The following is a 24,029-nucleotide window of genomic DNA, read 5'->3' as shown; positions in this document are numbered from 1 at the left end:
AACTGAGGGAAATACCTACCGCCGCTGTGCTACATCACCCCTCCCTCTCCAGGGAAATACCGATGTTGTTCCAGCTACCATCAGCTAGTAGCTAGATGGCTTCTTCTCTCTCTTTGATTCTCAATACCATGGTCTCCTCGATGTTCTTGGAGATCTATTCGATGTAATACTTTTTTGCGGTGTGTAGCCGAGATCCGATGAATTGTGGATTTATGATCAGCTTATCTATGAATATTATTTGAATCTTCTCTGAATTCTTATATGCATGATTTGATATCTTTGCAAGTCTCTTCGAACTATCGATTTGGTTTGGCCAACTAGATTGGTTTTTCTTGGAATGGGAAAAGTGCTTAGATTTGGGTTCAATCTTGCGGTGTCCTTTCCCAGTGACAGTAGGGGCAGCAAGGCACGTATTGTATTGTTGCCATTGAGGATAAAAAGATGGGGTTTACATCATATTGCTTGCGTTTATTCCTCTACATCATGCCATCTTACTTAATGCGTTACTCTGTTCTTCATGAACTTAATACTCTAGATGCAAGCAGGAATCGGTCGATGCGTGGAGTAATAGTAGTAGATGCAGGCAGGACTCAGTCTACTTGAGACGAACGTGATGCCTATGTTCATGATCATTTCCTTAGATATCGTCATAACTTTGCGCTTTTCTATCAATTGCTCGGCAGTAATATGTTCACCCACCGTAATATTTTCTATCTTGGGAGAAGCCTCTAGTGAAACCTATGGTCCCCGAGTCTATTTTCCATCATATAAGTTTCCGATCTACAATTTTAGATTCCGATTTACTTCCTTTGCAATCTTTTACTTTCCGATCTATAAACCAAAAATACCATAAATATTTACTTTACCGTTTATCTATCTCCATTTGATCGCACTTTTGCAAGTAACCGTGAAGGGATTGACAACCCCTTTTTCGCGTTGGGTGCAAGTTGTTGATTGTGTGTGTAGGTATTCGGTGACTTGTTCGTTGTCTCCTACTGCATTGATACCTTGGTTTCTCAAACCGAGGGAAATACTTACTGTACTTTGCTGCATCACCCTTTCCTCTTCAAGGGAAAACCAACGCATGCTCAAGAAGTAGCAGGATTCAATGAAGTAAGTCCCTTCCGGGCTGTTGACAAGGAAGTTTATCAAGTGACGCCCTCTCCTATCGGTCCATCCATCTGACAAGAGTGTGCAACCATATTGCTTCCAAGCTTCCTCGTGCTGCTTCCTCAAAGCACGTGTGTCTACAACAAGAGCATCAAGCAATGGCCCACTCAACTCATTTGGGGTAGGAGGCTTATATCCAAACCCATATTGGCAATATGCCTCAATTGCAATCTCAAACTGCCTTGAGCTTGCAACATTGAATGGTATTTTTGCCTCAGCGAACCACAAAGCCCACTCTTTACCCACATCATCTCTATCTGCTTTGGTCTTTGTGCTAGACTCCATGGTGTTTTGCGAACATCTAGAATGCCTTTCATCTACAACTTCCGCTAGCTTCTTTGGGAGCATGGAAACAATGGTCTTTTGGTTGTTGTTGGTCTCCTTTCCATTGCCTTGGGCTGCACCAGCAATGTGGACATCAGTTTTACTCCTTTTATTCACTGTTCCAGAACTTGGTTTTGGGCAGGCTGTTGTTGTAGCTGAAGCAGCTACCTCCACCACCTCTTTCTCTCCACCATCATCGATTAACACTGGCCTTTTCGCCCTTCACCCTTTTTGCAAAGCTCGCTCCAACTCAATCCTGATTAGGGTAGTTGTCTTGAGACATATCAAAGCATCACCATAAGCGCCCGCAAGATGCTCTTTCAACCTTGTTATACCTCCAGTCAACTTCCTTTTACAAAGATTACATGTGACAATGTCTCGGACGGGAGGGTAAGTCCAATACCCATACTTCCAACCTGGATCATTTGACCTAAGTGGCTTCCGTGCAGGATCAAGCATCAGATCCATCTCAGCCTCAACGGCATCATCGGCATCACCAGTAGGTGCATCAGCCATTGTGTCGGCCTGCACTTGAAAACAAGCATCAAGTCACTAAAAGAAAGGATTACTTTATAACAAGGACATGGATGGAGCATTAGAAGATACTAAAGTAATTAGCATGTAGCAATTCAACACAGAGAAGTGAGATTAGCATATTATAATCGTTGCACATGGGCATGGTAATTACAAATTTAGCATTGAGCAAAGTGCAACATGGAATCATGTAATAAATTATTCAAAGCAACAACCACTAGCAATTAAGAACTAACATTAACAACAGTCTACAAGCTTCGAAACAATATATATGCAACAGCAGGGCAACAAGCAGGAGTGCAGGACATGTACATCACACATTCAGATTTTAGAACAGAGGAAGAAAAACATAGAAGGAGCATGGGGAGATAAAACAAGGAGGAGTGGGGGGAGGGGGCGGGGAGGTACCTTGATGGTGCCCTGATGCACGTAGAAGAGTCACTGTGGTGCTGGATTGGAGCTGAGTCGCTGCCCCGTAGCTGGATCTGAAGGGGAAAGAGGGGAGGCGGGAAGGAGGCCATGAGGGGAAAGGAGGTTGCGGGAGGAGGGGAAAGGGGAGGAGGAGATCGTGGCAGGGGCAGAGAGGAGGTGGTGCAGAGGCTGGAGCTTGCCGTCGGTAGCTGGTCGCCGGAGAGGACGTGGTCGAGGTGCGTAGCGTAATGCTCTCTCTCTCTCTCTCTCTCTCTGATTCCAGCGATGCTCTTCCCCCCGATCCCCTTTTCCTTCCCGCCGTTGGCAACTTGTTCCCGTGCTGGCCAATTTCTCCCGCCACTGGCTGCTGGATCTCGCGCGCCAGCACTCCTAGTCGCCCATGGCGTCCTGTTTCGCTTATGGCGATCGAAGACGCGTCGTATGGACAATATATGGACGCCACAGGGGTATGGCGGACGCCACATGTCAAAAGGATTGCAATCCTGGACACCTCAGCCTTCGACCACGCCAGAACTTTATATCGTCGTTATAGCGACGAGATACCAACACCATAAAAACATTGCCGGTAGCAACCCCATCTAGGAGAGGTGGACTACCGGCCTCCCCTCTTCCGGCCGGGATCTTTTCGCGATTCTCCAGGCGCCTCCCCCTATCTGCGTGATGCCGCCACCACGGGCCAATGCACCACTGTCGCCGCACGCTCCAGCTCCGCCACCAACACCAGACCTGCTCATTTCGGGATCGAGATGGCGGGGTTACAAACTCCACCACCTATCGCTTTGGCAGGCCCGGCTTATGGGGGTATTTTTTTACCCATATTCGAGGGTTTTCTGCCCTGTGTTCGGTGCAAGGGGAGGGGAGCTCAAGGACGGCACGCTCATTCTGCAGCTGGCGTGCGACGAGGACCACGACCGTGGCCCTCGGAGTGGCCAACTCATATTCGCGACGGCGGCACCCCTGTTCCCGCCAGGGTTTCCTTCACGGCCGGTGTATGATGCACCGGCTCTGGTAAGCTTCCATTAGTTCCCCTTGTAGATGAGTATAGTTATGGTTTTTAGCGTACTTTGAGTAATGGTCAGGGCAATGTTAGATTTGATTGTTCACAATGGATTGGATTGGATTTAGTCCAATTCAATTTGATTCGATCAGGTTCGATCCGAGTCTAGTACATTTAGGTTGAATCAGACCAATGCAAGTGTTGCTACTGCTTAGATGAGAATGTTGCTTCCTTAGTCATGCTAGATTGATGCATTTGTTGTTGTTCTTGCCACATTGTTACTGCCTAAGGAAGATTGGTTTGCTCATGCCACATTGATACTGCATACAATGCTACTATATAGTGTGTTCTGGGTGTTTTGATGTTGTTCTTTGAATGATCATGCTGTATAGTGGTTATGTTGCCAAATTGATACTGCCTAGGCTACGTGATTGCATGATGTAACGCTCGGATCTTAATACAGTAATTGAATGCTAATTATGCCATGTCACCACCATTACTGTTGTTAATCTCGCGTTGGTTTAAATCCAGTTCAGATTCAAATTCAAAATAAAGTCAAACAAATAAAGTTTTCAAATTTCAAAACTAAAAAGTACAAGCTGTGACAAACAATTCATAAGTAATATTGGGGAAGAAACCACATTTTTATAAAGTGATTAAATACCCTAAAATAATTAAAACAATGGACTAAATAATTAATAAAATGTCATTTATAAATTATAAAATATTAAACTATTTTATTTTGGTGCCAAAATTATTTTGCAATGGTATAATTAGTATTACTAATTTAGGTGCTATTTGTATGTTTTATAAAACAAAAACAAATTGGAAAATAAAATAAAACCGAAAATAAAAAATAAGTAAAAAGAAAAACAAAACAAAACAAAGAAAAGAAAAGGCTTCCCCCACCCCCGGTCTTTGGCCCAACTTCCTTCCAGCCAGGCCGGCCCACCTGGCCTAGCCTGTCCCCTGCGCCCTCCCTGTTCACAGGGAGGCGTGGACTCCGGCGATGGCCGCCACGGCACATGACGACGCTGTGGTGCCCATCCACCGCGCCCCTGCCTACATATGGCTGGTGCCCCCTCCCACATCGCCAAACCCTAGCCGTTCCCCACTCGCCCCCTCTGTGCACCGCTCGCGCCCGACGTCGTTTTGTCGCCCGTTAGGGGATGCTGCGCTTGTCTCCCTCGCCGTTGTCGCTGCCTCGTCCCCGACCTCCTCCTCGCTTGTTGGAGTAAATGACCACGGGTAGCCTCACCAGCTCCCCTGGCTCTTCAAAAATTATTGGGCTGGCCGAGCCCTCAAGCGTCCAAGACACATGGCCGCCTTCTCCTGGCCGGCTGTCCCACCGGCCGGCTGCTGAAAGGCGGCAAGGCTCTAAGAGCTCTCGCGAAGAGGGCCGACTCCTAGCAGCCGGCCACCAGAAGGCCGGCTCCTAGCAGGCGGCCTGGCTCACACCCTCAAAGTCTGCACCCACATAATGGTGATAAGATGGGGCGTGACTATAGTGAAGCCTGCCACCCCCGAATCCGGGAACGAGTGTGGCCACAGTGCGCCGTACGGGGCGGCCACTCCCCGTCCGGCGCGACACTGTTGCCATGTTGACCATGACGTCCCCCACGACAGGCCGTCAGTACGGCCCACAAGCGACGGGGCCCTCCTGCCAGAGAGATATCAGAAGGCGGTCGGGCTTCGTCAAGGCGGCCTGGGGAAGGCCGACTCCTAGCAGTTGGCTCACCCCCTCCCTCGAAGTTCGCGTACCATTAAGAGGATAAGATGGGGTAAGGCAATAGTAAAATCCCGCCAGGCGGCGGCACTGTAGCCATGCTTACCCCGACAAAGCTGTCGTCACCAAGAGCAAGGCTACAGCGACCAGCCGCCGACAAGACCCCCAAGCGGTGGCCCCAACCTGTCGGCCAAGAGGACGGCAGCCGGCGGGGCCCTTCAGTCGGCGGGCCCCAGCGGTCGGCGAAGAAGACGACGACCGCAGACACTGACGGCCCGGACCTACATCCCGCCAGATTACCATTGTACCCCTGGGGGGTAGGCCTACATAAACCCCCCAGGACGCCCATGCAAAGGGTTGATCTCTTAGAGTTTTACACACCACATAGAGAGAAGAGGAGAGCTAGCCTTGCCCTTCTTCTTCCTCTAGCCAAACAGCTCAAGGAGCCTCTTGTAGCCACTTGTGTTGATCTAGCGATCATGCGGAGACCCCGCGGAGCAGGACTAGGGGTGTTATCTCCTAGGAGAGCCCCAAACTTGGGTAAGATCCGCCGGCGTGCATGTCTTCGCCTTATCTCGTTTCCAGGCACCGGCGCTGTCTTACTGGCTCCCACAATGATAAGCCACCCGTTGGCATATGTCGCACCTACCACCCGACATTTGGCGCCCATCGTGGGCGCGAGGTGCATCGTCGTCCGGAGAACTGCTCTGGAAGGGAACCCTTTTCCTCCCCAGTGAGCGTAACCAGCCCGGCACGCCCGATGGCGCTTGCCCCAACGTGCTGCATGGCGTCGACGACGCCTGCGCAGCGAGCTGCCTCACCAACCTTCTCGGCGAGGTCCACCTCTCCGACGAGCCTGCGTCCGACGCGGGCACAGACTGCCCCGAGAGCCGCCTCGTCATCCTCCTCGACCAACTCCATGTCTCTAGCGAGCCTGCTGCGGATTTGGAGTCGGTCGGCTCCACCAACCCAATGCTTGTCGACTCTGACACGGCATCGCTTGACGCCTTCCCCACCAACGTGGTGATCATCGACGACCCACTCCCTCGAGCCGACAACGGTGGCAGCACCGTCACTGAGGTGTTGGTCATCAGCCACGGCGCCGCCTCCGGCGAAAACGCCCAAGACACTCTGCAGACGGCGCTGCACGACCTGTCCGCCCCCATCCTGGCCGACGCCGACGCCGAAACACTGGAGGCCCTCCGCCTCGCCCTCATCGAGAACGGCCAGAAGATAGCCTCCATGAGACGCCTCACCGAGGCTTACCAGCGCGAGGTCGATCGCGCCACCTTTGGCACGCCGCCTGCTGGCGGACCCAGACGGATTGGCGTCATCAAGAAGCACAGTGCGGCCATCGCCAGCATGCTGGGTGCCGACCGCCCAGTCTACGCCACACCACTCGAGAACCTGCGTGCCGCCCAGGCGGCCGTAGACGAGCTGAACGGGCTGGAGGGCGAAGAGCTCCACTACATGACCAGACGCATCCAGCAGCTGATCGACGCGGTCGCAGAGCGGCACGAAGCCAGCGCCAGTGCTGAGAGTCCTCCCCCACGCCGAGAGCACGATGCGACATCCCGGACGACGACGGCAGACGGCGCCTGCGCGAGAAAAGACAAGGAGCCGACTGTCAGCCGCAGTCGGACTCGCCTCACCATCGAGCGCGACGCATAAGGCCGCCCCCGATCCGTGGAACAACAAGGCAACCAGCCTCCTCCTCCGCGTCGCGGGGAGAGTTATCCCACCCCACCGCCTGTCACACACCTGACGCGCAGCGGCCGACTGGGCCGCCGCGAAGGAGTCGGCGAGAATGATGCCCGGCATCGGATCGACCGCCTGGCGCGGTCCCTGGCGCTAGAAGAAGAAGACGATGTCGGCCCACCCTGTTTCGGCCCCCGCATCTGCGACGAGCCCTTCCCCAAAGGGTTCTCACTTCTAAGAGACACGCCAAAATACAATGGCTCGGTGAAGCCGGAAGATTGGTTGATCGATTACTCCACTGCAGTCCGCATAGCAAATGGCAACAGGCGCGTTGCCGTGAAGTACGTCCCCCTCATGCTTCAAGGCACGACACGCACCTGGCTGAACAGCCTCAAGCCTTACAGCGTCAACAGCTGGCTAGACTTCATGGAAGTCTTCATCCGCAACTTCACCAGCACGTACAAGCGGCCTCCCAAGCCCCGCTAGCTCTCCTTGTGCGTCCAAGGCCCCAGCGAATCAACCCGCGACTACCTCACGTGCTGGGCCGAGCTCCGCAACTCCTGCGAAGGGGTGCACGAAGTGCCAGCGATAGAGTACTTCACTGCCGGGTGCCAAGACGGCACCCTCCTCAAGCACCGACTTCTCTGCGACGAACCGGCTACACTCGACGAACTGCTGATCATAGCAGACAAGTACGCCATGGCTGACTCTTCGATGAAGTCCGAGCTCCGAGTGGATGCTTCTGGAAAGGTACTTCCTCCGGCTCCAAAGACGTCGGCTAGCGACTCCAATCGACGCCTGCACCAGAATGACAACAAGTGCAAGGCTCCTATGCGCCTTCCACTAGTCGGCAGGTGGCCGTAGTTGAAGACGAGCAGCCTGAAGGGCAGCCCTTGCCCAAAAGACCGAAGGGCGGCAGGCCGGCTTGGCAGCCGACTTTCTCCTACGAGCAAACCCTTGACGCCCCCTACAAGTTCCATAGCGGCGCGAAGCCGTCCAACCACACAACTCAAAAATGCCATTGGCTCACACGAATCTCCAAGGGCGAAGGGCTGGTGCCTCCTGCGCCTGCTGGCCAGCCGCTTCCGGCTCCTTAGCAGCCGGCCGCTCGCCCAGCAGTCGGAGCCATTCAAGATGAGTTCCCTGATGAGCACGCAGCCTACATCATCTTCACGAACCAAGTTGAGGACAAGCGCAGCCGGCACCGACAGCACCAAGAAGTCAATGCAGTCACCTCCCAAAATCCAGAGTTTATGCATTGGTCAGAAAAGCCTATCAGCTGGAGCCGGGCTGATCACCCAGAGGTGATGCCGTCTCCACGTTCTTATGCAATGGTGCTAGATGCCACCTTTGCAACAGAAAGGCGAGCTGCTCGTTTCTCCCGAGTTCTGATTGATGGTGGGAGCAGCATCAACATCCTGTACCGTGACACCATGGAGAAGCTGCACATCAAGACGAAGCAACTTTTGCCCAGTCGGACCGTGTTTCATGGCATTGTACCCGGCCTGTCCTGCTCACCAATCGGCAAGATCAAGATAGTCGTTCTCTTCGGAGACAAGGATCACTTCCGCCGCGAAGTAGTCTGGTTTGAAGTGGTGGATCTAGAGAGCCCTTACCACGCTTTACTTGGCCGACCTGCCCTGGCCAAGTTCATGGCTGTGCCCCACTATGCCTACCTCAAGATGAAGATGCCGAGCTCCAAGGGCATCATCACCATAGTCGGAGACTACAAGAAATCCTCTGCTTGTGCTGCAGCCAGCAGCCGGCTGGCCGAGTCCCTCGTGATTGCTGCTGAGAAGAAAATGCTAGACCGGGTTGTGGCCATGGCCGGCAAGCAGCCGGACCTGTTACCTGACCCCAAAGAATCGGAGGCTCAGGGCTCTTTCCAGCTGGCCAAGGAAACAAAGAAGATATCTCTGGACCCAGAGCACCCAGAGAGGTTTGCTGTTATAGGAGCAAACCTGGACAGCAAATAGGAAGGCGAGCTCGTCGATTTCCTCCGTGAGAATCGGGATATCTTTGCATGGTCCCCCAAGGACATGCCAGGTGTTCCGAAGGATTTCACCGAGCACAAGCTACATGTCTGAGCAGATGCAAAACCAGTCAAGCAGCCCCTCCGCCGACTGTGGGAGGAGAAGAGAAGAACTGTTGGAGAAGAGATAGCCCGGCTTCTTGCAGCCGGCTTCATTATGAAGGTGTTCTTTCCAGAGTGGCTTGCCAACCCGGTTCTTGTTTGAAGAAAAACAAGAAATGGCGCATGTGTATAGATTATACCAGCCTCAACAAAGCCTGCCCCAAGGATCCGTTTGCCTTGCCTCGAATCGACCAAGTGATAGACTCCATAGCCGGATGCGAGCTATTGAGTTTCTTGGATGCCTACTCAGGTTACCATCAGATCAAGTTGGATCCAGCCGACCACCTGAAGACCGCCTTCATCACACCATTCGGGGCTTTCTGCTACCTGACTATGACATTCGGCTTGAGAAATGCCGGTGCCACTTTTCAGTGTTGCATGCAGAAATGCCTCCTCAAGCAACTCGGCAGAAATTCCCACGTCTATGTAGACGATATTGTGGTGAAGACGGAGAAGCGCGTCACCCTATTGGAAGATCTCAAAGAAACATTTGACAACTTGCGCCAATTTCAGATCAAGCTCAACCCTGAGAAATGCGTGTTCGGAGTACCAGCCGGCCAGCTTCTAGGCTTCCTGGTCTCTGAACGCGGCATCGAGTGCAACCCAGTGAAGATCAAGGCCATAGAAAGGATGGAGATTCCCACCAAGCTTCGAAATGTCCAAAAGTTCACCGGGTGCCTGGCCTCCCTTAACCGTTTCATCAGTCGGCTAGGAGAGAAGGCTCTCCCCCTGTACTGGCTCATGAAGAAATCCACTCACTTCGAGTGGAACGACCAGGCGGACCAAGCTTTTCAAGAGTTGAAGAAGAAGTTGACTACGCCGCCTGCCTGACGGCACCGACTGAGAAAGAGCCCATGCTCCTTTACATTGCCGCGACTAGCCGGGTGGTCAGCACTGTCATTGTGGTTCAGCGCCCAGAAGAAGGCCGAGCTCAGCTAGTCCAGAGGCCGGTGTATTATTTGAGCGAAGTGCTGTCAACCTCAAAACAGAATTACCCCCACTACTAGAAGATGTGCTATGGCGTGTACTTCGCCGCCAAGAAGCTCAAGTCCTACTTTCAAGAGCACCCCATCACGGTCGTTTGGACAGCTCCGGTTGCCGAGATCATAGGCAGCCGGGATGCATCCGGCCGGGTGGCCAAATGGGCCATTGCACTGGCTCCTTACACCATCTTCTACCAACCTTTCACCGCCATCAAATCCCAAGTGCTGGCTGACTTCCTTGTCGACTGGGCCGAGACCCAGTACCTGCCGCTGGCACCCGACTCCACTCATTGGCGGATGCATTTTGACGGATCCAAGATGCGCACCGGCTTGGGAGCCGGCATCGTTCTCACCTATCCCAAGGGTGACAAGCTCAGATACACATTGCAAATCCATTTTGCCGCCTCCAACAACGTGGCCGAGTACGAAGCGCTCATACATGGGCTCCGGCTGGCCAAAGAACTTGGCATCCGCCGGATCCTGTGCTATGGCGACTCGGACTTGGTGATCCAACAATCATCTGGCTATTGGGATGCCAAGGACGCAAACATGGCGAGCTACCGCTTCCTCGTTCAGCAACTAAGTGGATACTTTGAAGGTTGCGAGTTTCTCCACCTCCCATGGGCTGACTACGAGCAAGCAGATGCCCTAGCACGAATCGGCTCCACCCGGCAAGCTATATCAACCGGCGTCTCCCTCCAACGTCTCCTCAAGCCGTCCGTCAAGCCGTCTCCAGTATCAGACTCCATCTTCGTACCGCCTGACCCTGAGGCAGTCGGATCCGACTTGGGGAACCCAGCAGGCGGCTTGAGGACTTCGACAGGCGGCTCGGGGACTGCTGTAGTCACACCCGGCTCGGGGACTTCACAACCCGGCCCGGGGACTGCAGCAGTCGGCCCGGGGACTGCAAAAACACAACAGGCGGTGGGCGACTCCAACTCTTCACCACCTAGCCCACCCACCCTGGTCACCGTAGCTGTGTTGGCAATAGAAGAAGTCACAGCTCCATCATGGGCCCAGCCCATCCTCAATTTTCTGGTAAATAGAGAGCTGCCAACTGATGAGATCTCAGCAAGACAAGTTCAACGCCGAGTCGGAGCATACACAATAGTAAACACAGAACTCGGTAGGCGCAGTGTCACTGGAGTCTTCCAGCGCTGCGTCGAGACAGAGAAGGGCATTGCAATCCTCAAGGACATCCACCAAGGCGAGTGCGGCCACCACGCGGCTTCAAGATCACTCGTTGCCAAAGCTTTCCGCCATGGGTTCTTCTGGCCGACTGCTTTGGAAGACGCCAAAGAATTAGTCAAATACTGGAAAGGGTGCCAAGTTTTTAGCTCCAAGCAACACCTGCCGGCTTCCCCACTCAATACCATCCCCCTCACCTGGCCCTTTGCCGTTTGGGGGCTGGATATGATGGGCCCATTCAAGACAGCATGCGGCGGCATGACACACTTGCTTGTCGTCGTGGACAAATTCACCAAGTGGATTGAAGCAAAGCCAATCAAAAAGCTGAATGGGCCGACTGCTGTGACATTCATCGCAGACATCACCACCCGGTATGGCATACCACACATCATCATCACCGACAACGACACGAATTTTGCTAAAGGAGCACTGGCACATTTCTGCGCGACACAAGGCATCCGACTGGACTTAGCGTCCGTTGCCCATCCGCAGTCAAACGGCCAGGTCGAGCGAGCGAACGGCCTCATCCTCTTCGGCATCAAGCCCTGACTGGTCGTACCACTGGAGCGCTCAGCCGGCTGCTGGCTCGAGGAGCTGCTGGCCGTCCTCTGGAGTTTGCGTACTACCCCGAACAAGTCAACCGGCTTCACTCCTTTCTTCCTTGTATATGGTGCCGAGGCTGTCATCCCAACTGACATCGAGTTCGACTCACCTCGGGTCACCATGTACACGGAAGCGGAGGCCAAGGAAGCGCGAGAAGATGGCATTGACCTGCTGGAAGAGGGCCGACTGTTAACACTCAGCCGGTCCGCCATCTACCAGCAGGGTTTGCGCCGTTACCACAACCGAAAGGTCAAGCTGAGATCCTTCTAAGAGGGCGATCTTGTGCTCCGGCTGATCCAGCGAACAGCCGGCCAGCACAAGCTCTCGGCCCCTTGGGAAGGCCCCTTTGTCATCAGCAAAGCCTTGGGCAATGACTCCTACTACCTGATCGACGCACAGAAGCCCAAGGCGCGCAAGAGAGATGATTCCGGCAAGGAGTTGGAACGACCATGGAATGCCAATCTCCTCAGAAGATTTTACAGTTAAATGCAGTATGTACCACGCTACCTTTTGTATTAAGTACAAGACATCGGGCCCCCCGAGGAGCACTCGGGGACTACCCTCTTTTATCTATATATGATGAGTATCATGCCTATGAATGTGTTACTACATTTGTTCTTCTGTCCGGCACCGGGTTCGACCAGTCGGCCCGGGGACTCGCCGCCTTGAATTATGTTAAGTTCCACCTGCACTCAGACAAGTAGTGTGCCGGCACCAAAGCCCTATCTTGTCAAAAGTCGCAGCTCGCAGAATCGACTGTCCTACTGGCAAGAGTCAAAGGCAGGAAAGGATGCCCACACGAAAAATGGCTAAGGACCAACGAGCTTACATAACACAAGCCGACCGCCCACCCTGCTAACCGACGTTAAACAGCCGGCTGGCCGACTTCCCACTCACCTTGCTACAATCTAAGAAAGCTAAAGTACATGCCCTCCCACACAACCAAGCACTTTCCCAGACACAGACTGCAGAGCAGCTGTCCGGCTGGGAAGGCGGCGACCAGGGGAGGGCGGCAAAGGAAACAGCCGAAAAGGATGAAAAGCAAGCACAGTCGGAAGTCAAACACATGCAAGATTATATTTACACAAAAGGCCTTCGAAGGGCTGGTATTCAACTTAGTCTGAATACACCCCCAGTGGGTGGAACTGCGCAAGTTTAACAAATATTGTTCAAAGAGTAACGAACAAGAAAGCAAAGGTAAAAATGGCGGCTCAGGCCAAAGGTGCAACGGGCGAGTTGGGCAGGTCTGTGGAGACGGCGGTGCTGGATGGAGGAGTGGCTGGCTGGTGAGTCTCGGCTTAGTTATCACCAGCGGCGGGCGGCGCGCTTGCACGTGCCTCGTTGCTGGAGGCACGGTCAAGCTGAGGCCGGCCGGCTGCCCCACCATCCGGCGCAGCGTCTTCACCGTCCTCTCCCTCCTCCTCCTCACCCTCGTCGCTGGAGTCGATCTCCTCCGCCGATTCTTCATCGTCTGCCGGGTTCAGCCCGAACCACTCCTCTGGCAGAGCAACGCCGTCGTCATTAAGCTCGGGGGCAAAGGCGCTGGTGTCGGTGTACTCGGCGATCGCCGAGGGGCGCTGGATGATAGCCGGCAGCACCGCCTCCAGCTCCTTGTTGGCCTCCTGCCGCCATGTGGTCAGCTGGGCCAAGTCCAGCCCGGGATACCACGCCCGGACGAACTCCAGCGCCCACCCGGCGCCTGCCCGAGCTCTAGAAGCCTTCTAGGCCGGCTAACCGCCACCTCCAGCCAGTCGGCAGTCCAACTGGGGGTGCAAGGAATCACTTCGCCGGGCCAAAGGGCGGACAGCACTTGGGCTCCAACGCGCTGAAGGCGGCAGAGCATGCGGTGAGCCGGCTGGAGTCGGGCTTGGATGGCCAGAAGCTGCTCCTCGAGCGACCGGCGAGCATCCGGCGCAATCTCAATGCCGGCCTGCCTCTGCGCGTCGCGGTGGGCCTCGATGACTTGGCTGCCGGCAACAGAGTAGCCGGGGAAGTACTCTGCTCGAAGAAGAAAAGAAAAGAAAAAACACAGAGTTAGAAGTCGGACCAGGCGGCAGGCGGCGAACAAAGGGACGAAGAGGAAAGCAGCTTACCGTCAACCAGGTCTTCAATCTGGCCATTGCCGTCGCTCAGCGCCTGCTTCGACTCGGCCTAGTTCGCCGCCTCGGTCTCGTACTCGGCTTGGAGGGCAGCCTCGCTGTCCTTCACCGCCTTCAGGGCCGCCTTGTGGCTCTCCTCTTGGTCGGCCAGCTTCTTGGTCAGGCGGTCGCGCTCCTGAGCCAAGGTGTTGCACTCAGCCTCCTTGGCACGAAAGGTGGTTTGGGCTTCACCCAGTTGCTGTCACAAGTCGGCATTGGCCTCTGCAGAGACGCCAAAGAAGAAAAAGCAATAAGAAAGAAGTCGCCAGAAAAGGTTCAGCTCGACTGCTCAGCAGTCGGCCCGAATCTCGGGGACTACACCCAGTGGGTGCGCTGACGCGCCCCCACGAGAGATAGAAGATGGAACACTTACTCCGGCTCTCAGACAAGTCGGCGGTCTTCTGGTTCAGCTCCCGGGTTTGGGAGTTGAAGGTAGCTGCGCGGAGGTTATGATTGTCCTGCAAATAGGACAGAAGAGCGAATAAGGATAGGTTGGCATTCGAAGTCTACTAAAAAGTTCCAAGCCGCCTGCTCAGCAGCCGGCTCGGAATTCCGGGACTACAACCAATGGGTGCACTGACGCGCCCCCACGGAAGAATTCAAGAACAAGAAACAAAAAAGCGAGAAGCTTACCCGAATTGCTGCCCGCGTCGCCAGGAACTCCTGGTTGAACTGCTTCAGCACAGTGGCCTGAGACTGAAGCCAGGTCCGAACGTCTTGCGCCGCCGCGTTCAGCACGGTCGTCCTGCCACCCGGCGTCCACCCCGGCGAGCTGACGCTTGCCGCCTCCAGATCTTGGGCCGACGAGCTTGGGCCCGCGGCCTTCTGCGGGTCCGGCACCGAAGTCGCCTTCCCTGCGTGCTGGCGTGGCGGAGACCGGACCACGAGGTCCGCCCTTGCAGCCGGCTCGCCTCCAGTCGGTGGCACGGGCGACACGCTGGGCTGGCCGCCTTGGTCTGCCCCAGTCGGCGATGGCGGAGTTGCCTCCTTCTCCAGGACGACGACCTCGCCTTCCTCCCTCTCCATCACCAGCTGGTCGCCGCCGGCTCCCTCCGGCGACACCACCGGGATCTCAGGCGCCATGGAGCGGAGGGGGATGACGAGCTGCGGAGGCTGGTTGCGCAAGGCCTCTGCCGCCTACACCGTGGCTGCGGCATGCGCCTGGGCCTTAGCCGCCGCATCAGCCTGCGCCCTTGCCGTCTCCTCCATCGCCTCCAGCGCCGCCTTGGCGGCAGCCGCCTTCTGCTGCTCCACCTCCCGCTCCTCCCACGCCTCCCGCGCGTTCCGCTCCATCGCCTCCTGAAGCTCGGCGCGAGGGTCCACGCGGTGGGCGCTGGAGGAGCCTCCCGCCGCCCCGACCACGGAGGCGGCGACGGTCCGCTCAAGAGAAAGCGGAGCCCTGTTTCAACCCAAGACAAAGAAAAATTCAGAGGAATATCAGCAAGAAAGAAGAAAGGAACACGTAAGGGAATCGACACTTACGCAGAAACCATCTGCGGCTGCTTCACCGTCTTGCGGAAGCGTGCAGCCTTCGCGGCCGCTTCGTCCCGCTTGGTCGCCGCGGCCGAGCTCTTGGGCTTCTTCGACCGACTGCCGAACAGGAGCAGTGCAGCCCGGCGCTTCTGCGCACCGCCTTGGGCGGCCGGCGCGGCGGACGAACTCGCGCCCTGCTGGTCCGACGTCGGCTGGCGACGCGGGACGACCTCCGCCTCGTCGTCATCCGGCCAATCCTCGAGGCCGGCTCCGAGCCCTGAGCCGCCTTCTTCGCCGCCTCCTCCCACGGCGTCATCGTCCAAGGTGGCCGGCCCCAAGTCGGGGTCGTCCTCATCGCTCAGCGTCCGGTAGGGGAGAAATTGGCGCTCCAACCCAGCGGCGCCGGCGGCCGGCTGGAGGAGGGGCTCTGTTAGACAAGCCGACTGGTCAGAGTCGGCCACGAAGAACTCGGCAACAGAAGAAAAAAGAGAAGAAAAGAAAGCTTACCATAGGCGGGGGATCGGCGAGAGAATACGGCTCCTTGCCAAACTGCCACTCGTCGGTGAGCTTGCAGTTTTAAAGATAGTTCACCATGTGGGCTACCTCTGCATCAGGCATCTCCTTGGTGCACAACCGACTCGAATCGAGGTGCCCGCTCATCTGGCAGATCATGTGAGGGCGGCCCTGGAGCGGGAGCACTCGGCGTGCCACGAAGGCGGTCAACAGGTCGGGCCCGGTCAGGCCCTCCGACTGGATCAACACCCGGAGCCACGCGACGGCGGCGGCTCCAGAAGGCGACAGCGACTTGGCCTAATAGGACCAGCTGGGCCACCTCCCAGCCGGTGCGCCGGCTACGTAGGCCGGCAGGTTGACCCAGTTGCCCTGCGGGAAGATGCTTTTCACGTAGAAGTATGATCGTTGCCACATCTTCACCGACTGGATCAGCGCGATGGAGGGGAATGGGTTGTCATTTGCCGACCTCCGCACCGCGACGAAGGCGCCACATTGGGCCGGCACGCCCTTCGTCATGGTGCCAAGCTTGGAGTAGAATAACTCCCCCCAAAGCTCGAGGGTGGGGAGGACGCCGAGGAAGCCTTCGCACAGGGTGACGAAGGCGGATAGCAGCACCACCGTGTTCGGGGTGTGGTGGTGCGGCTGAAGGTTGTAAAATTCGAGGAAGGAGCGGAAGAAGCCGCTCGCCGGCAGGCCCAGACCATGCAGGCAGTGCGAGCGGAAGATGACCTGCTCGCCCTCCTCCGGCGCCGGCGAGATCTCCCGCTCCAGCGCGAGACGAACCCGCACGTAATCCTTGTCGAGCAGCCGCAGCGTCTGGCGGAGGAATTCGATGTGGTCCTCATGGACGTTGGAGCCGTCCCAGGCTCCGGCGCGGGCCATGAGGGCGAAAAGCTAATGGAGGAAGCGCGGTGGCGGCGAGAGCGTGACCACGTGGCAGCAAAGTTGCGGTGTAGCAAGGTGACAGATGGAACGGCGCAACGACGAGCACCAGCGACGACAGAGAGAAGGAAGAAGAAGAAAATGGCGGACCGGGGGCGAGCGTGCGAGCGTCTGCCGCTCCCCCTCCTCCCCCTATTTATAGCCTCGGCGCGGCGAAGATGAGGGGCGAAACGTGGGGGGCGTGGGAGTAACTGCGCCCACTCCCCCACGACCCGCGACTATCGTGCCTTAACAACGTGCGGAAACTGCCGCTGGAAGGCAAACCGCCCGTTTCGGCCACAAAGGATCCACGCGTGGGCCGAGGCGTGGAAGTGGCGGGGTCTAGCCTGCGGTGACGTCCCGTCGCGCGCGTGGGCTGGCAGGTTGGCCCAGCCGAAGGGCGCCATGTGGCGCGTAGGAGGCGGGCGGCCGGCCCGCAGCCCGGCGCGCGCGCCAGCTGATTCCCGCCTTCGGGCTTCAAAACCCTTCCAAGACGGCGCATCTGATCGAGGCCGGCTCCCAGCTGTTGGCTCTCCAAGATAGGAAGCTGCTCAGACTTCTCGTCCATTTTTCAGCCGCGTAGGCCGACCAGCTTCGCGGACTATTGTCGGAGTAAATGACCACGGGTAGCCTAACCAGCTCCCCCTGGCTCTTCAAAAACTATTGGGCTGTCCCACCGGCCGGCTGCTGAAAGGCGGCAAGGCTCTAAGAGCTCTCGCGAAGAGGGCCGACTCCTAGCAGCCGGCCACCAGACGGCCGGCTCCTAGCAGGAAGCCTAGCTCACACCCTCAAAATCTGCACCCACATAATGGTGATAAGACGGGGCGTGGCTACAGTGAAGCCTGCCACCCCCGAATCCCGGAACAAGCGTGGCCACAGTGTGCCGTACGGGGAGGCCACTCCCCGTCCGGCGCGACACTATTGCCATGTTGACCATGACGTCCCCCACGTCAGGCTGTCAGTACAGCCCACAAGTGGCGGGCCCCTCCTCCCAGAGAGATATCAGAAGGCGGCCGGGCTTCGTCAAGGCGGCCTGGGGGAAGGCCGACTCCGAGCAGTCGGCTCACCCCCTCCCTCGAAGTTCGTGTACCATTAAGAGGATAAGACGGGGTAAGGCAACATTGAAAGCCCGCCAGGCGGCGACACTGTTGCCATGCTTACCCCGACAAAGCTGTCGTTACCAAGAGCAAGGCTACATCAACCAGCCGCCGACAAGACCCCCAAGCGGTGGCACCAACCTGTCGGCCAAGAGGCCGGCAGCCGGCGGGGCCCACCAGTCGGCGGCCCCCCAGCGGCCGGCGGAGAAGCCGACGACCGCAGACACTGATGGCCCGGACCTACATCCCGCCAGATTACCATTGTACCCCTGGGGGGTAGGCCTATATAAACCCCCCAGGACACCCATGCAAAGGGTTGATCTCCTAGAGTTTTACACACCACATAGAGAGAAGAGGAGAGCTAGCCTTGCCCTTCTTCTTCCTCTAGCCAAACAGCTCAAGGAGCCTCTAGTGATCATGCGGAGACCCCGCAGAGCAGGACTAGGGGTGTTATCTCCTAGGAGAGCCCCAAACCTGGGTAAGATTCGCCGGTGTGCATGTCTTTGCCTTATTCCGTTTCTAGGCACCGGCGATGTCTTACTGGCTCCCACAATGATAAGCCACCCATTGTCATATGTCGCACCTACCACCCGACATCGCCGGCTCCGACGAGCCTCGCCGACCCTTCTACACAGCGGCCATCAGCCCCCTTTCCCCTCTCTCCCGTCCCCATCGCTCGCCACGCTCGCCACCCCCGCACCCCCTCTGCCCATGTCCGGGCCGCACCCTTGCCTTCCCCTGTAGCTCGCTCGCACTCGGCCACTGCCATCCCGCGTCGTCCGCTTCCTCGCTCCCGCGCGACCTATCTTACCGCGCGCGCTCGCAGCCCTGGCTCGCTTGCTGCTCCTCCCCGCGCCGGTGCTCCGCTCCAGCGCGTCTACCCCACGCCCGCCTTTGCCAACCCAAGCCATCTGCGTGCGCTCTGCCCGCGCTCACCGCCCTGCCTGCGCTATTGCGCCCCTACAACCCTTGCTCGGGCTGGCCCGCGTCGCCCGCGCACACTTGCTCTTCAGCTGGCGCGTGCCTGCCGCGCCACGCTCTACCAGCCACAGTCACCACTGCATCCCTGCGCCCCGCCGCGCTCCGCCGCCGTCGACCGCGCCCGGGTCCAGCAGCCGACGCTCACACCCGGACGCCCGCTAACCCGCTTTAGTGGCCTCTTGTGCCACTGGCAATTAGGGCCCACACCCCTATAAAAAACAAAAAATTAATAAAAAATGTATAAAAAAATAAAAATAAATAAATAATATTAATAAAATTAATTACTTAGATAATTAAATAACCTAATTAACTTAGTTAATTACCTAATTAACTTAATTAATTAGACTTAATTAGCAAATTACCCTAATGTCTCTAGACAGGAGGGCCTCACCCCCTATTGAGCAGTCAAAGTTTGACTGGTCAACTGGGGCCCCCTCGCCTAGATGTCAGCCACAGTTTACCCTGCTGGGTACTCTTTGTGGGTGCACTTAGCATTTTATCTTTTAATTTTTGATTAGAAATAATTTCAGAAAATGGATAAAACTTTGAAAATTAATATTACCTCCGTCCCAAAATTATTGTCTTAGATTTGTCTAGACACAGATGTTTCTAACACTAATATGTGACTAGATACATCCGTATTTAGATAAATTTAAGACAAGAATTTTGGGACGGAGGGAGTAAAATAATGCGTAACTCGGATGAAAATACTTTATACATGTAAGTTGCTCAGAAAAACATGATGATTCTGAATATGCACTCCGTTCATCTGTCACATGCCTCTATCATAGAGAACATGAAATCGTTCCCTCCGTTTGATCTGTCCGAAAAATGCCTAATACCGGGAAAACTTTCCCGGATGTTTCCCCCCTTCGTCTGTGTCACCTAGTACTGCGTTCGATCACCTCTGGCACTGCATATTGTCATGTCATGCATCGTGATGCATCTGTTTGCATTATGTTTATTGTTTCTTTCCCCTCTTCTCTCTGGTAGACTCCGAAACTGCCGGCGACCCCAGTTCGACTACGGTGTTGGTGAGCCCTCCTTCTCAGTAGAGCTTCCAGGCAAGCAAAACCCCCTTGATCATTCTGATACCGCCTACCCTTTCCCTCTACTGCTTGCACTAGAGGAGTGTAGCTGTTACTATCTTATCGGTTTGATTCTATACTGCTGCATACCCTGTCTTTACTACTACTACTACTACTGATGATACCTTTACCTGCAATCCTAAATACTTAGTATAGGATGCTAGTATTCCATCAGTGGCCCTAAAGTCTTGTCCGTCTGCCATGCTATACTATCGGGCTGTGATCACGTCGGGTGATGATCACGGTTATATACTTATATACATAGTATACAAGATACATGTTGTGACTAAAGTCGGGTTAGCTCGTATAGTACCCGTGAGTTATCCATGGACTGGAGGTTGAAAGGACATGTTTCCCGACGCCCCCTGAGTGAGTCTTTGTGGAGGAGCGACATGGCAGGTTGAGACACCTAGGAGAGAGGTGTGCCTGGATCCCTGGTCGGTATCCGCGGTTATTACATAATAACACACCTAACGAGTTTGGATATTTGATCTGAGTTGGTCATTGATTTATGCGCTAACCGCCACGCGGGAACGGTTATGGGCACTTGGCGCCGTATGTATCAGCCGAAGCTCTTCAGACATCAGCGACTGAGCGACGCGCGCCCGGGTCGTCCGCGTAAGCACCTGCCTTGTATAAGGAGGTCGCCAGGACTGATCCCGGCCGCCCACGCAACATGCAAGAGTGCAAAGGGCAATGGGTCCAAGAACCATGCGCGCTTAGGATGTAGACCGACGGGCTGGCCTCTCTGTCGAGCCTAGGTAGGGCTATGATGTGTTGATCTTCCGAGGCCGGACATGACCCGGGAAAGTGTGTTCGACCAGAGTGATCGAGCGTGTTGGGTAATGTGGTGCACCCCTGCAGGAAAGTTGATCTATTCGAATAGCCGTGTCCACAGTAATATGACGACTTGGAGTTGTATTTCGACCTCTTACAACTAAAACCAGATACTTAATAAAACGCACCTAGATAAGTGTCAGACACAACCCGGCGATCGCTCTCCCACAGGGCGACGATGGGAGGATCGCCGGGTAGGATTATTGCTATACGATGATACTTGTTAACTTACCAGCTATCTACTCTCTTCTACTACTTCAAGATGGATGCTGCCAGAAGCGTAGTCTTTGATAGGACTAGCTTATCCCCCTCTTATCCTCGCATTCTGCAGTATAGTCCACAGATACTACCCCCGTTGTTGATGCCAAAGCATATGTATTATAGATCTGATGTAAGTCTTGCGAGTACTTTGGATGATTACTCTACCTATTTTCCCTCTATACCCGATTGCTGCGATCAGATGGCGGATCCAAGGAGCCAGCTGCCACCGCCGACGGCTTCTACTACCCCGAGGATGCCTACTACTACGTAGAGGCTGCCGACGACCAGGAGTAGTTAGGAGGCTCCCAGGCAGGAGGCCTTGCCTTTTCGACCGTTGCTACTTTTGTGCTAGACATCTTATGCCAACTTGTTTACTTTATGTTTGTACTCAGATATTGTTGCTTCTGCTGAATCGTTTGTATTCGAGCCCTCTGGCTTGTAATATAAAGCTTGTATGACCTTAATTTGTGTCTAGAGTTGTGTTGTGTTATCTTCCCACGAGTCCCTGATATTAATCGTACACATTTGCGTGTATGATTAGTGTACGATTAAATCGGGGGCGTCACACATGATCAACATAGGACAATGCATGTGCATGCTAGTAGGATAAACCTAAATGCCAAAAATAGTAGTAGAACAAAGTTGAGCACGTGCATTTGCCAAGTGTCATGATCTAATGGTAGCACTGATCATTGGCATTTCACTTGTGTAGTGCTATGATATGATGATATCACGACTCAAATGCAACTGCCACTAATCAGTAGTAGATGCAAATGATCAGTGCCAATGATCATCACTACTTTGCTGACTATCATCCACTTTACTGACAAGATAATGAAGACGGGGTGGGACACAACCGACGGTGGTGCGTTGGTCGTCGTCAGCACCGAGACTGCCAAGGACCTCACCCCCACAAACCGCTGGCTGAAGAGGGAGGAGGTTTCGGGCAGGGTGGTGGCCATGAGCGTGCTGCTCGATGCTGGCAGGAGGCCGAGGATCGGCCATGAGGAGGGTGCACAAGAGCCTATCATGTTCTACATTTAGATCAATGACTAAGAGGACATCGCCATGCTAGTCATCTCGGCTGCCTTCAGGCTCATGATGAAGTAATGGCTGGTCATCAACCCTCCTTGCATCATCAACCTCTCCGGCAACAAGTGGTGCGAGTTCTGGGTCCAGGTGCAGATCTTCAAGGGGCACATGGTGCTCGGACATGGCTAGGAGAACTTCTGCCGGCGACACAAGATCGTTGATAACCCACAAGTATATGGGATCGCAACAGTTTTCGAGGGTAGAGTACTCAACCCAAATTTATAGATTCAACACAAGGGGAGCCAAAGAAAATTTGTAAGTATTAGCAGCTGAGTTGTCAATTCAACCACACATGGAGATTAATTATCTGGAGAAAAGTGATCAGTAGCAAAGTACTATGCTAGTTTTGATAATAGTAGCAGCAGCAACGGTAATGGTAATAGTGATAGCAGTAATTTTGTAGCAAGTGCAATAGTGTCGGAGTTATTGGCCATGGGTAGCCTCATCTGCCCCCATGGCATTTCAAGACATCGGGGCCGACTGCGCCCCTCAAGCCTCAAAGCTTGATCGCCGCCTTCTTGTGGCCGGCTGGTCCAAGCGGCCGGCTGCTAGAAGGCGGCGGACCCCAGAAGACGGCCACGAAGCGGGCCGGCTCCTAGCAGGCGGCCCTAGGCGCCCTCATAAACACGATGGGATGGGGCGTGGCTACAGCGAAGCCTGCCACCCTCGAATCCAGGGCAGGTCGTGGCCACAGTGCGCCATACCAGCCAGATCGGTAATTGGTTGGATGATATTCATCATGTGATAGTCTTAACCTAGGGCGATACAACACTAGTGTCACAACCCTAGTCAGTGCATGCATTAGAGTGACTGCATCATGTTTAAATTCCTCATAAACATTGAAATGGGGATAGTAGAAACTCCCAGCACCACTTAATCCAACTACTGTTACTAAAATACTTATTCAATGAACCTGAAATGCCCTTCTAAAATGTTCATCATCTTTGCCTTGGTCTGGAACCTCTGACAAAAATGGTGCACATATTTCTAAGACATCATAGGGTCATTGAATTAAATCATACTCTATTTGAATTTGGGCATTTAAATGCTATATAATATTTTAAATGTCCAAATAATCATGAACTAAAATGTTTACTGTTGGAAATATTCCAAACTGTGGGCTTGAGCAGTTTCATGATTTTTGAGTTAGTTTTAGTATTTTAATTAAAGCCCTAAAATTACAGAAGAATTAGAAAACAGAAATAAAAAGAAAAGGACAGAAAACCTACCAAACTTACCTGCAGCCCATCTGGCGCCCCAGCTGGCCCAGCACTGTGCGGCCCACTGGCCCACAGTGCCAGTCATCACCAACCTTCCGCCAGAGCAGGCAGGCTGCTGCCTGTCACCGCGCGCCGCCCCTGGCCACCTCCTGCTTGCCACCAAGGCGCCCTCGACGCGTCTGGAGACGCCCTGCAGCCCCTCTGCCTCTCCCCTCGCTCTCTGCTCTCTCTCCCTCGGCCGCTAGCCCCTCTCCCGAGCAGACCCGAACTCGCCCGTCGCCACCATCATCGTTCACCGTGGCGACCGACCCTTCCTCACCCCTCCTACATTCCCACGAGCTCCGAGACGACCCGATGCTCCTCCAAGTCGAAGTACACGAGCTCGGATGAACCGTAGCGACGCCATCACCATCTTCTCCGCGCATGGCCACTAGATCGCCATCGCCATTGTGCCGCCGACCGGACCTCCCCGAGCTTGCTGAGCCTCCCTACCGACTCCATGTGAGCCCCTGCTTCGTTTCCCCCTAATTCCATGCTCGATTTCGACCTCTAGCCGCCTCCTCTACCGGAGCCGAGATGCTCCGCCGCACGAGCTCGACACCGGCGTCACTCCGGTGAC

At 54.9% G+C, this 24,029-nt stretch overlaps 1 long non-coding RNA gene across 1 annotated transcript; it reads right to left on the bottom strand.

Annotated features, from left to right (window-relative positions):
• Window positions 1-1,300: 1,300 nt before the first annotated feature.
• On the bottom strand, window positions 1,301-4,330 carry LOC120974946 (uncharacterized). Its single transcript, XR_005770550.3, has 2 exons — window positions 2,437-4,330; window positions 1,301-2,019 (listed from the first exon to the last, which is right to left on the bottom strand). It is a non-coding gene; the product is annotated as an uncharacterized lncRNA (long non-coding RNA).
• Between the last annotated feature and the right edge of the window lie 19,699 nt (window positions 4,331-24,029).

Source organism: Aegilops tauschii, chromosome 2 (assembly GCF_002575655.3).
Source record: "Aegilops tauschii subsp. strangulata cultivar AL8/78 chromosome 2, Aet v6.0, whole genome shotgun sequence".
Classification (NCBI taxonomy): Eukaryota; Viridiplantae; Streptophyta; class Magnoliopsida; order Poales; family Poaceae; genus Aegilops; species Aegilops tauschii.
The sequence above is the reverse complement of the archived record's forward strand: the minus strand, read 5'-3'. Positions and strand labels throughout refer to the sequence as shown.